The following is a 14577-nucleotide window of genomic DNA, read 5'->3' as shown; positions in this document are numbered from 1 at the left end:
TCACATATGATCCAAATGGGTTGAGTAGTTGCTGAGGGACGGAATTTCTGCTAAAAGTGGGCAGTGACACATTGTCTTCTTTCTTTACCGATTCTCCTACTTCTTTTTCGTTAGTGAGTGATATGAACATAACTATTATCTCTGTTCAACATGTTGCGTTATATAAACATATAAAATATCGAGAGTATTTACCTTCAAGCGTACAATAAGGAAAAAATCTATTTCTATGTTGAGCTAATCAATACATTTCAGGGCTCTCGGTATATAAATATGTATGCACAACTCAAACAAAAATATACATATAAGCTACTTTGTGCAAAACTTTTATGCATCCATACTTGCAATATTTCATAAATATTTAGATACCATATAAAAACATTTGTACTTTTATATAATATATATATATATAATAAACGTACATATTTACCTGACCGACCCAATAATTTTCTACTACATTACATTTATCCACAGCGCAAAGTTCAAATGCGAGTAGTAAATATTGCTTTTACAATTTAAATATCCACCTACATACATACATACACATGTATGTGTGATATGTATCCATAAATGCCGCAGCAACAATAGAACTCGTAAACGATGTTCCATACCGCCGTCCGCTGTGTTGCAACAGCAAATTGCAATTTTAGCAGCAACAATTTATTTAATTGCAAAATGCTATTAATGCCAACGCACAATAATTATTGCTCTTTCAAATAGTAATTGTGAATGTTGCAGTGTGCGTGGTATCAATAAATTCCTATAATCATGCTTCTATGGTTGTTTATGTAACGCGACTGCATTCAATTGTGGTTAACACTTTCGACGTGCGTAAATATATGTATATGGAATTTTAGTAAAAAAATATTTAATTTATATTGCAAAAATAAATCACATGAACGTGGTGTAGGCAGACACTGCCTCAATTGCATCGGAAATATAAAAAATTCCCATGGGTTGGCCTTTTCCATCAACACCATTAATAATTTAAATACTCGAATTACAAATGCGGTTAAGAGGGAGTAAAATAGCTCTTTAACATGTTTGCAGAATAACCATTTTAAAATTGATCACAATAACAATAATACAGGATGATCGATTCTTTATTTTTTCAGAAATTTCAGAATTTATCAATTAATATTTTTTCTTTTTAAGAAAGTTTAATATAGCAAAATAAAGTTTTTATTCGAAATGAAACGGTGCATTTGCAACTAAATTACGAATACTCGATTACCACATGTCATGGATATAATATAAAAAATTCCATTAATACTTGAGGGAAAACGATAAAACCCAAAAATAAGCAGTTTTTATACACTCGCAAAATACAGCCCAAAAAGTATAATAGTTTTGTTCAGCTAACTGTTGTTTGTAACCGATAAAAACAAACGAGATAAAAACAAGTAAGGAAAGGCTAAGTTCGGGTGCAACCGAACATTTTATACTCTCGCAATTTATTGATGTAATTTTATTAAGATAACAAACAATTTGACCCATATATTCGGCATAAAGTCCAATAGAATAAAGAAAATCCTGCTATATGGTATATGAGGGATCCGGTAATTCCTGAAGCGAATTCACTCATTTTCCTCACCAAGCTACACTATATCCAAGACTATACGATCACTTAATTTTGCTAAAATATCTCACCTATTAACCAATATATGCGGAATAAAGCCCTCCGTATTTTTGAAAAACCAATAATTAGGTATATGGGAGCTAGGGGAATTTATGACCCGATTTAAATAATTTTTGGAAAAGAGACACACTATTAGAAAAAAAAGATTTTCTCTGAATTAAATTAAAATATCAGAGAGATTTGCCGATATTTTCGGTGAAAAATTACCCTAAGTCACTGAGTTCTTCATATTCGCTACACGGGGCTTTGCAAAGTTATAGTCTCATTTAGTAAGTTTTTCCATAAGTGGAGCCACAGATGATATGCAGTATTTGTGTAAAGTTGTAAAGTTTTATTCCCCTATCTTCATTAGTTCATTACATTATAAAATGAAGGAATCGGATGGAATGCAAAATTGAGTCATATGGTATGTAGTCATGGTTGAACCGATTGTACCGAATTTCGTTGAAATCGGTCGAGTAGTTTTTATACTCTCGCAACAAAGTTGCTACGAGAGTATTATAGTTTTGTCCACATAACGGTTGGTTGTAAGTTCTAAAACTAAACGAGTTAGATATAGGGTTATATATATCAAAATGATCAGGGTGACGAGAAAAGTTAAAATCCGGATGTCTGTCTGTCCGTCCGTCCGTGCAAGCTGTAACTTGAGTAAAAATTGAGATATCTTGATGAAACTTGTAAGACGTATTTCTTGGCACCATAAGAAGGTTAAGTTCGAAAATGGGCGTTATCGGACCACTGCCACGCCCACAAAATGGCGAAAACCGAAAACACTTAAAGTGCCATAACTAAGCTATAAATAAAGCTATGGAAGTAAAATTTGGTATGAAGGATCGCACTATGAAGGGACATATGTGAATGTAATTTTTTTGGGGAAGTGGGCGTGGCCCCGCCCCCTACTAAGTTTTTTGTACATATCTCGCAAACTACTAAAGCTGTGTTAAGGAAACTTTCTAGAGTCGTTTATTTTAGGTACTAACTTATACAGTCCAAAAATGGAGGAAATCGGATTGTAACCACGCCCACCTCCCATACAAAGGTTATGTTGAAAACTACTAAAAGTGGGTTAACTCACTAACGAAAAACGCCAGAAACACTAAATTTCACATAAGAAATGGCACATGGAAGCTACACTCAGATTTTTTTACAAAATGGAAAATGGGCGTGGCATCGCCCACTTATGGGTCAAAAACCAAAACCAAAATGTTCGGTTACACCCGAACTTAGCCCTTCCTTACTTGTTGAGATATTGTTTTTGACCTATAAGTGGGCGACGCCACCAATGTATATCGGTTAATATGTGAGATATCTGAGCAAAATTAAGTGAGCGAATACTCTTGGATATAGTGTGCCTTGGTGGTGAAAATGAGTGAAATCGGTATCAGAAATTACCTCAGCCCTCATGCACTATATATTTTTTCGTTATTCTATTGGACTTTATGTCGAATATATGAGTCAAATTGTGTGTTATATTAATAAAGCTATATCATTAAATTGCGACCGTATAAAATGTTCGATTGCACCCGAACTTAGCTTGATGTTTTTTTTTTTTTTTTTGGAAATATACCCGCCAAGGATATTCCGAAGAGGCCTCGTGTTCGCATTTGGCTCCCCCCTCTAGATGAGCCAGGCGTAAAACTAAAAAGTAGTAAATGATATAATATCTACAGAGGCGCGTAAGAAAGCAAAACCTTTTTGAGTATGCGATAAGGGGCATAGGTGCATAAATTTGCATCATTAGAGAGAAAACACGCTGTCTGATGTGCTTACAAACAAAATTGTTGCAAATCCCACTATTTAACTAAATATTTTGGTGCTAAGGAGTATTTAGAACAGATCTTCGAGAACGACTCACATTTACAGTATTCAATGCATACAAAACGGTTACTCAATATTGAATAGGCTTTACTTTCAAGAGCAGATCTAAAACAATTGGAAATGGCAGTTGCAGCACCTCTGCTTAGTAGCTTAAAGGATTCTTACAGCAATCTCTCAGCGTATCACAACAATGAGCACTCACAGCAGACAAATAGGCACTCAAAAGTATATCGTTTACTATCAGGTGTGACAAAATACAATTGTCAGCTAGTGTGTGATCACATCTCTCTCGCTACTGTTTGCTTGCGCTTGGCTCTCAACTATGTATGCTCGTGTAGTTGTCACGCATTAGTACAAATCTGCTTATGGGGATAAAAGGATTTGTGATCACGCACGAACCACTTTACGCTTGAGCACTTCCACACCCATGTTTTAAGAGAATAGGAATGCACATAAACACTCATAACACAAACCATTCCTTTGAGTGTCTCAATTGTCACAAAGGTTTCGCATTATCCTATTCAGATGCTGAAGACGTATTTCATTTATACAAAGATTTGCTTGTAGATGTTACACATGCCGTTTTTTCCTCCGAATTTGCAAGTTCGTCACAAATATCGAGGGTGTAATAAATGTTACCGATCGTGTAAGAGATCAGTAAATGGTTTGAATACCTCCGCCAATGGTGCTAATGTGATGGATATCATTGCCTAGTTTTTTGCTTAGATGTGCTTTTCAATGCTACAAGCATTTGCTTTGAAATATGAGATTTTGATTTTTACCGCGAGTTAATTAACGAAGTGTTGAAGAACAAAATGTGCAACAGCTGATGGTATCAAAAACTGAGAACGCTTTGACGCATCTTCTTATGTGTAATACGTCATTCGAGACTCTTGCGAAAGGTATTGCAACTAAGGAACACTAAGTTAAGTTGGATTTGACCTTTCTATACTCTTGTGTGTTTTAACAATATAAAGAGATTGAAATAATTAAGAATGTACTAAACTAAAAACAAGTAAGGAAAGGCTAAGTTCGGGTGTAACCGAATATTTTATACTCTCGCAATTTATTGAAGAAATTTTATTAAGATAACGCACAAATTTACCCATTAATTCGGCATAAAGTTTAATAGAATAACGTGATATATAGTATATGAGGGCTGAGGTAATTCCTGAACCGATTTCATTCAATTTCACCAGCAAGGGACACTATATCCAATACTATACGCTCACTTAATTTTGCTAAGATATATCACATATTAACCAATACATACATATATGCGTAATAAAGCCCAACGAATTTTTGAAAAACCTATAATTATGTATATGGGAGCTAGGAGATGTTGTGACCCGATTTTAATAATTTTTGGAACAGAGACACACTATTGGAAGAAAACAATTTCCTCTGAATTACATTAAATTAGCTGAGAGATTTACCCATATTTTCGGTTAAAATTTACCCTTAGGCGCTGAGTTCAACATGTTCGATATCTGGGGCCTTGAAAAGTTATAGTCCGTTTTCGACAATTTTTTCACAAGTGATGCCACAGATCATATACAGTATTTGTGTAAAGTTGTATTTCGCTATCATCATTGGTTCCTAATGTATATATTATAAAGTGAAGGATTCAGATGGAATTCAAAATTGAGTTATAAAGAAAGTAGTCGTGGTTGTGAACCGATTTCATCCATTTTCCACACATGTCATCAGGGTGTCAATAAAATATTATATACCGAATTTCATTGAAATCTGTTGAGTAGTTCCTGAGATATGGTTTTTGACCCATAAGTCGGCGATGCCACGCCCATTTTCCATTTTGTAAAAAGATCTGAGTGCAGCTTCCTTCTGCTATCATTTCTGTGAAATTTTGTGTTTCTGACGTTTCTCGTTAGTGAGTTAACGTACTTTTAGTCATTTTCAACCTAACCTTTGTATGGGAGGTGGGCGTGGTTATTATCCGATTTCTTTCATTTTTGGACTGTATAAGGAAACTCCTAAAAGAAACGACTGCAGAAAGTTTGGTTTATATAGCTCTATTGGTTTGCGAGATATATATAAAAAACCTATTTGGGGCGGGGTCACGCCCACTTTTCCAAAAAAATTACATTCAAATGTGCCCCTCCCTAATGCGATCCTATGTTCCAAATTTTATTTTCATAACTTTGTTTATGGCTTAGTTATAGCTCTTTATGTGTTTTTGGTTATCGCCATTTTGTGGGCGTGGCAGTGGTCCGATTCCGCCCATCTTCGAACTTAACTTTCTTATGGTGTCAAGAAACACGTGTTCCAAGTTTCATTAAGATATCTCAATTTTTACTCAAGTTACAGCTTGCACGGACGGACAGACGGACGGACGGACAGACAGACATCCGGATTTGAACTTTACTCGTCACTTTGGTATATATAACCCTATATCTAACTCGTTTAGTTTTAAGACTTACAAACAACCGTTAGTGGGCAAAACTATAATACTCTCTTTAGTAACTTTTGTTGCGAGAGTATAAAAATTGACTCAATGCTTAAGACGCAAAATTGTTAATCAATTGCATTCATTTCCACTTAAATTTTCACGGTCTGGGTAGGTAGGTATAGTGGATGTCGAATGACGCACCTAGGCCTTAGGAGGCGCATTGTGATACCACCGGGACTTCAATCCCCTCACACTACCATGTCCTTCTTGAACCATCCAGAGGTCTTGATGAAATTAAATAATTCAAAAAGTTCTAACCGAGATATCGTAGAGGAAACCGCTACAGATAGTTGACATTATTTATTATTATTATTGTATGGTATCCCCAATCTGAAGCCATGTCTACCAATCAAACAGTGTCCTGTTAAAACAGAGTTCTTATATCGTTCCTTTTAAAATTCCACAATCGGCAAGTGTGACCCATATTCCATTCAGGCCACGCTATCGCTATATCCTGGAACCCATTGCAGATTTATTTTAAAATAGGAAGCTAGAGTTCTATTAACAATTTCACCAACTTCGAAGAAACCCTTAGAGACTTTAATAATTTTAAAGCCGCTTGGCTGTCTGTGAATATAAATATGTTTCTTGTTGTAAGCACCTTCTTTGTCAGAACAAGAAGGCCTTCATTAATTGCAGTAACCTGCGCTTTAAATACACTACAGTGATCTGGTAGTCGGAAGGCGATTCTGGTATCTAGCTTTGCCTCCTCCCACGCGTTTATCCAGTTTGGATCCGTCCGTATAGATGCTTATCTCTGTGTTTTTATCCACCTCGCCCCTATTCCACTCCATCCGACTCATTGCGAATTTATTTTCTCTATTTACATATTCCATATGTCATAATTGGCCTAACTATTGCCGTGTAGAACCAATGATTTATACCTCCAAGGGGTAAATCTTTTCGATGGTAGTTGCAACTAAGAACAGACCCAAGTCTTGCTTTGTGTGTCTGGCATTATATGAGAATATTCTAATTAAATTTAGTAATCCTTTTCTCATATCATTCGTCATATTGCGCTACACTTTTTATATTCGATGGAATCACAAATCAAGCGCATCAAAACCACAAAATGAAATTTACACTCGAATGTACAATAAGCAAATGAAATTAAAAATCCGTACAAAGCCCCAGAGAATCACGTGGTAAAAAGTTTCAAACCAAAAGAAGAACAAGTAAGGAAGGGCTAAGTTCGGGTGTAACCGAACATTTTATACTCTCGCAATTTATTTATTTAACTTTATATTATTTATATTATATAATACACAATTTGACCCACATATTCGTCATATATATTCTATAAAGTCCATTGAAAGTTGGAAACCCTAATATTAGGTTAGAAGCACCGAGGTCCCCATGTTCGATATATGCGGCCTTGAAAACCTATGGTCCGATTTCGGCGATTTTTAGAATTGGGCTGCCACACTATATACGTAGTATTTGGGCAAAGTTCTGCACCGATATCTTCACTAGTGCTTACTTTATATATTGTGAAGTAAACGATTCAGATCGTCTTCAAAGTTCTGGTATATAGGAAGTAGGCGTGGTTGTAAAGCGATTTGGCCTATTTTCACAACATATCATTGGGATGTAAGGAAACTATTACAAACCAAATTTCATTGAAATCGGTCGAGTAGTTCCTGAGATATGGTTTTTGATCCATAAGTGGGCGATGCCACGCCCATTTTCCATTTTGTAAAAAAATCTGAGTGCAGCTTCCATCTGCCATTTCTTATGTGAAATTTAGTGTTTCTGGCGTTTTACTGGCGTTACTGAATTAACTCACTTTTAGTAATTTTCAACCTGACCTTTGTATGGGAGGTGGGCGTAGTTATCATCCGATTCCAACTATTTTCATGGTGTCTGGTGGCGTACGTAAGAGAACCGACTGCAGAAAATTTGGTTTATATAGCTTTATTGGTTTGCGAGATATATACAAATAACCAATTTGGGGGCGGGGCCACGCCCACCTCCCCAAAAAAAATAACATCCAAATATGCCCCTTCCTAGTACGATCCTTTGTTCCAAATTTTACCCTTATAACTTTATTTATGGTCCCATGAAACATGTGTTCCAAGTTTCATCAAAATATCTCAATTTTTACTCAAGTTACCCGTTTCACGGACGGACGGACGGACAGACAGACATTCGGATTTTGACTCGTTTCGTCACCCTGATGATTTTGATATATATAACCCTATATCTAACTCGTTTAGTTTTATGACTTACAAACAACCGTTATGTGAACAAAACTATAATACTCTCTTAGCAACTTTTGTTGCGAGAGTATAAAAATATAATAATTACAGAGTATATATATGTATGTACATATATTCGTTATTTCTTGCAGTTGATGAGGATTCTTAACGCTTACCGCAAAGCAAAGCAACAATTAACATACCAGGCATCGAACTAGTGAAGAAAACCACCAGTTTACAACCATAATTTCTGCCAACGTTCCAACTATTCCGACTTTTAGTAAATTTATGAATAATTAGATTAGACATAGAGCGCCGTTATGTTGATACATCTCGACTCAAATCAAATTTAAAGTTGTTATTCAGAACGAATGATGCCTGACAGTTGAGATCTCGTAGGCCGTCAACATGTTGTTTCATTAGAAAGTCGTTTGCACCTAGTTACTTTTACTGTAGTTTTTCAACTACATAATTTCTTGTAAAGTAAATTTCTACGCACTAACAATGGCAAACCTGAACTGTACATGTTTGTGTGTAGAATGAGGTACATTCTGGAGCTTTGCACACAATCCGTCTTCCTTTGGCTGCTGTGAAATTACATTGCGCGCGCGAAATCACTTTGCAATTTTGTTGCGATTCTTTGCCACGCTCTATTTTGCTGTGATTTCTATTTATATATACAAGTGAGTGTGACAAGGCCACATCACACTAATGTGCTTTGTAGGTGTGCTCTGACGGAGCAGCGTCATTCTTCAACAACACCTCTTACACGCTTTCTTATTGCTTTTTCTCCACACAGTTTGGTTGTGTAATCTTTTTGTTCGAGTATTTGGTGAAAACCATTAAAGAAATTACTTTTTTGACGCTGGGGTCGTATTGATAAGATATATTTTAGTGGAAATGAGAAATGGAGATACGTATGGAAGTTGAAAACATCAAAGCTTTTGATATATACAAACTTTTTGCCGTTACCATTAGCAGTGGAGACGAAAGCAATTCGAATTCAAATAAAATAGAAATTGCTGTCGATTTTCATAAGCGGTGGTGAAGAATGCGTAGAGAACGTGGGGTTAATGTAACTCTCGCAATTTGAAAATCCGTATACATATCAGGTATATTGGAGTTAGAGGAAATATTGACCCGATTTTGCCCATTTTTGGTACAGAAGTACATACTAGTAAAGTGTGAACCATTTTGTTGTTCCCTACATTTTTAAAGAAAAACAAGTAAGGAAGGGCGAAGTTCGGATGTAACCGAACATTATATACTCTCGCAATTTATTTATTTAATTTTATTAATATAACACACAATTTGATCCACATATTCGACATCAAGCCCATTAGGAAACAAAAAATATTATATATAGTATTGATGGCTGGGTAATTCATGGACCCATTCCAACCATTTTTGCCACCTAGCTACATTCTATCAAATAGTATATACTCTCAGAATTTTGTTGATATATCTTACATATTAACCGATATATATGGTAAAAGGCCATTGAAAGTTTGAAACCCCAAATATTAGGTATATGGGTGGTAGGAGAAGTTATGACCCGATTTCACTCATTTTTGGCACGGACACATATTATTAGATGAAAAATGTTCCCTCTAAATTTCTTCAAAATATCTAAAAGACTTACTTATATTTTCGGTAAAAACAATTATTAGAAGCACCGAGGTCCTCATGTTCGATGCATGGGGCCTTGAAAACTTATGGTTCGATTTCGATTTTTAGAAGGACGATGCCACACTATAAATGCAGTATTTTTGCAAAGTTTTGTTCCGATATATTCACTAGTGCTTATTTTCTATATTGTAAAGTAAACTATTCAGATCGACTTCAAAGTTCTGGTATATAGAAAGAAGGCGTGGTTTCAAAAAATATTATTAGGATGCCAGGAAAATGTTATGAACCGAATTTCATTGGAATTGGTCTAGAAGTTTCGGAGATATGGTTTTTGACTCATAAGTGGACGGAGCCACTACCATTTAAAATTTTGTATAGCAATTTGAGTGCAGCTCTTCTGTACCATCTTTACCATGAAATTTAAAGTTTCTAGTTTTTTCTTTGGTGAATTAAAGCATTTTAGTAGTTTTCAACATAACTTTTGTATGGGAGGTGGGCGTGATTCTAATCCGATTTCTTCCATTTTTGGACTGTATAAGGAAACGACTCCAGAGAGTTGGTTGATATAGCTCTAGCAGTTTACGAGATATGTTCAAACAACTTATTAGACCTCCCATACAACATAACTTTTGTATGAGAGGTGGGTGTGGTTATATTCCGATTTCCTCCATTTTTGTACTGTATAAGGTAGTATCTAAAAGAAACGACTGTAGAGATTTTGGCTGTTATAGCTTTAGTAGTTTACAAGATATGTACAACAAACCTATTTCATATCTTAATTTATGGCTTAGTTATAACGCTTTATATGTTTTCGGTTTTCGCTATTTTGTGGGCGTGACAATGAAATTCCGATTTCGCCCATTTTCAATACCAACCTCCTCACAGTGCTATGAAATTTGTGTTCCAAGTTTCATTAAGATATCTTAATTTTTACTCAAGTTATCGCTTGCACGGACAGACGGACAGACATCCGGATTTCAACTTCACTCGTCATCCTGATCATTTATATATATATATATATAATCCCATGTCTAACTATTTTATTTCTGGGTGATACAAACAATCGTTATGTGAACAAAACTATAATACTCTGTGCAACATGTAACATGTATAAATTCGCGATTAAAGAAGGGACTGCAATAACTTTACAGACTTTAAAATCCATGCTTTATTCTTAATGCTTTTACTTCTATTAATAATAAATAAAATGATAAGTACTATTAATTTTGGCTCAAACGAAATTGAGTAAAAACAGGAGAAATAGGGGAGTTTATAGAAATGGACCACCAATGTACATATGTATGTACATTTTCCTACTACATATAAGATGGGCCTACTGTAAGATAATTATTACAGCCATTCGAAACTCCTCAGCTGTAAGAATGTCAGATGTTTTGCCAACACAATCCCTTAAACGCGTTTAAATATGCAAAATACTGGCGTATGCAAACAAAATATTAAACAAAATGCAACAGCGCTTTGTATTGGCGTGTATTGTATGAATCCATGGGATCCATTGAGCGGCCAAGACCAAATCACAGCGCGCTTTGTTCCTTTAGCGCGGTTCGAAACTTTTGTTCCAATTACAAAGGAGCGGCTATCAACTGCAGCAAGCATTTCGCCCTACAATCTCTGCATATACATGCATGTATGTATGTGTATACCATGTGGGAATCATTACTGAGCCGATTAGCCGCATTAGTAGACACAGATTAGCTTAAGAGTGTGCATATCCAACGTATGTATGCCTCACGGCACCTTCAAACGATTGGATGTGAGTGTGTGTGTGTGTGTGCACCTACAAGCACCTCTACATGACTGCCTACGCTCGCTCCGTCTGTATTGTGATGGTTTTGTATGTGGCGTGTTGCTACTTCGGTCTCATTGCCTTTTGTTAGGAGTGTGCGTTAGCGGTAAATATTTTGCTAACAACATTTTTACTTTTGCCAGTGTATCACAATAGCAAACATGCACATGAACACATCTTATTTTACAGATCAATAGCAGTCTAAATCCGCCAAATTGTCTGCTTTTCTCTTTCTCCCAGGCTTTGTTTTTTTATTTAGAACATTATTTCCATTGCTTTAGAATCTAAATCATCGCAATTACATTCGTACACTCGTACAACCTTACCACAAAAACTCATAAGACCATTTATCGTGTTTGCCAGTTATTTGTGCATTGTTTCGGCTCTCATTATAGCTGTACAACTATTCTCCACTACAGTAGCACCCTCGTGTTGATTACTCTCGCCACACATGAACCCTAATAGTCGTATGTTATAGGCTTTTGTGTTGTTGTTCATCTGGGTACAAGCGATTAGGCACCTTCTGCTTTCAAGAAAAGTACTCATCGATGTCGGTGTTCCTATTGATGTTGATAAAATCAAATTTATTTATTTCTTCGTCTAGATAAAACAATTATATTGTTCATTTTATGCTTTCGTTTTGAATAAAATTTCTAAATAAATTAGAAAAACTATCACATAACAAATCACGTACAAATATAATTTTGTATGGTATGGTTTTGTATAAGATTAGGCGTTTTGCCACCATTTGCTTTTGAGCTTTTAATATTGTCCAACAAACTTTATGGTCGGATCGGGTCCTAATACAGTAGTACGCGTCTCTATCCCCCACGTTCTTAATTCGCCACAGCTTACTACCAGAATTAGCAAACATACTACAAACCACGACGAAAAGGCAAATTATTATGGTTTACATTTTTTTAAGTTAATTGAAAATGAAACAGAATGTTTGGTCAGTGTCCAAAAAATTACATAACGGCATTATCTCTAAGCTGTGAGAATACAGAGGAGGGGATTTATATTTTATATAATTTTTTATCATATATTTTATTCTTTATCAGTTTTTTTTTGTATTAGTTCCCTATATTTGCAAAATGATTGCTGTATATATAGTATAAATCTAATATAAACAAGTAAGGAAGGGCTAAGTTCGGGTGTAACCGAACATTTTTTACTCTCGCTATTTATTTATTTAATTTTATTAATATAACACACAATTTGGCCCACGTATTCGGCATATATATGGTATAAAGTCCATTGAAAGATGGAAACCCTAATACTAGGTATATGGGAGCTAGGAGAAGTTATGACCCAATTTCACAGATTTTTGACATGGAGACATATTAGTGGAAGAAAAAGATTTCCTTTGAATTTCTTTAAAATGTATGAGATTCTCACCTATATTTTCGGTACAAAAAATATTAGAAGAACTGAGGTCCTCATGTTCCATATATGGCGCCTTGAAAATTTATAGTCCGATTTCGGCGATTTTTAAAAGGTCGATGCCACACTATAAATGCAGTATTTTTCACTAACACTTAACTTATATATTGTAAAGCAAATGATTCAAATTGATTTCAAGGTCACTCGTCATCCTGATCATTTATATATATATAACCACATATGTAACTCTTATATTTCTGGTTGATACAAACAACCGTTATGTGAACAAAGCTATAATCCTCTGTGCAACATGTTGTGAGAGTATAATTTAGCTAATGGCATGGCTCTAAAAACATTATATATGAGGGCAGAGGTAAGTTTTAGACCGATTTCACTCATTTCGGTACAGTATGTCCTAGATAATTAATTTCATCTAGACAGATCTAACACACCGTCCAATATATGTATGTATATTATGAAATCCGCTGAAAGTTCGAAAATTATCATATTAGATGGAGAATAGAAGAAGTACTAAACTGATTTTATTAATTTTTAAAACCTAGCCGATTTGTTATCAAAAATAAGAGTTGGTATTACGTCTGCTAAATTTTGTTCCAACATCTTTCTTGATGTTCGATTTAACTATTGTAAAATGAAAGAATTTACTATATTGTGCATCTAACCTATTGACGAGGAGAACATTTTTGATTTTTGTAGCTACAAGTATTTAAACATTTACTAACAGTTGTATTACCTACAATTGAAGCTGATAATGCTGACAGTTATGTCAGTTAAGTAAGCATGCATTTTCAGAAATACCGAAATTTGGGAAGAGAAATCTCCATACCTAATTTAATGAAATTGGCGGCAAGTCTTAGGCTTTTCGCTGCAGGTTCAATTGGAAAGTATACCGATATAGGTAGTAGTGGGTTTACTGCTCTTTGGGTAACCACGACTTCGCTGCCTGTCTAGGGACATTCTTCTTCCGATTCACTAACTTTATACCCAAAAACTTATAGAATCTTGAATGCCCTCAACGACAGCGGAAAATTTAATGATATTGATGATTATATAATGCTATTATTTTCATTTTTTTATTAAATACGTACATTTTAATAAATTTTTCTTAAACAAAAATTTAAGTTGGATTCTAAATCGCTATCGTTTATCTTGCCGAATATGAAATTGGAAAACTGTAACGATTCCGATTTGCAGAACAGGGCGACAAAATGATTTGATGATGTTCGGAAAAAACAAAAACGGAACGATTTACAGAACATGTCAAACGATTTGAAAACGGAAAATGCGAAAATATTACCCGAAAACGGTTTGCAGAACATGTCTGTTAGTAATGCTTCCATTTTATGCCCCAAATGTATACTCACCCCTAAACACCCCTAAAGCTTACATACATTAACACATACTTAAGATGTACATATACATGTACATATTTGGTGTGCTTTCGGAACATTTCCACGAGATAGCAGAGAATGGTATTCGTGGTAATTACAAAATAACTCCGCTATTTGCTGCTATTTACCTATGCATTCGAAACAGACACTTTGGCGCAATTTTCCCAAATTACAAATGAAAAGCTTCATTGCTGACAAGCGCCAAGCGCAAAAATGGCGGCGTT

General features: G+C 35.2%; 1 protein-coding gene across 3 annotated transcripts in view; it reads right to left on the bottom strand.

The window, feature by feature from the left end:
- LOC105219690 (homeobox protein Hmx) overlaps nt 1–14200 on the bottom strand; it is a 59679-nt gene extending 45479 nt beyond the window's left edge. For all 3 annotated transcript variants that reach the window (XR_008470641.1, XR_008470643.1, XR_008470642.1), the window contains exons 1-2: nt 14051–14200; nt 11885–12118 (exon numbers count right to left, since the gene is read on the bottom strand). The gene's annotated coding sequence lies outside the window, so the exon portion shown is untranslated. The remainder of the gene's footprint in view (nt 1–11884; nt 12119–14050) is intronic.
- Between the last annotated feature and the right edge of the window lie 377 nt (nt 14201–14577).

The sequence above is a fragment of the Zeugodacus cucurbitae genome, chromosome 2, assembly GCF_028554725.1.
Source record: "Zeugodacus cucurbitae isolate PBARC_wt_2022May chromosome 2, idZeuCucr1.2, whole genome shotgun sequence".
NCBI lineage: Eukaryota > Metazoa > Arthropoda > Insecta > Diptera > Tephritidae > Zeugodacus > Zeugodacus cucurbitae.
This window is presented reverse-complemented; position numbering and strand designations above follow the sequence as displayed.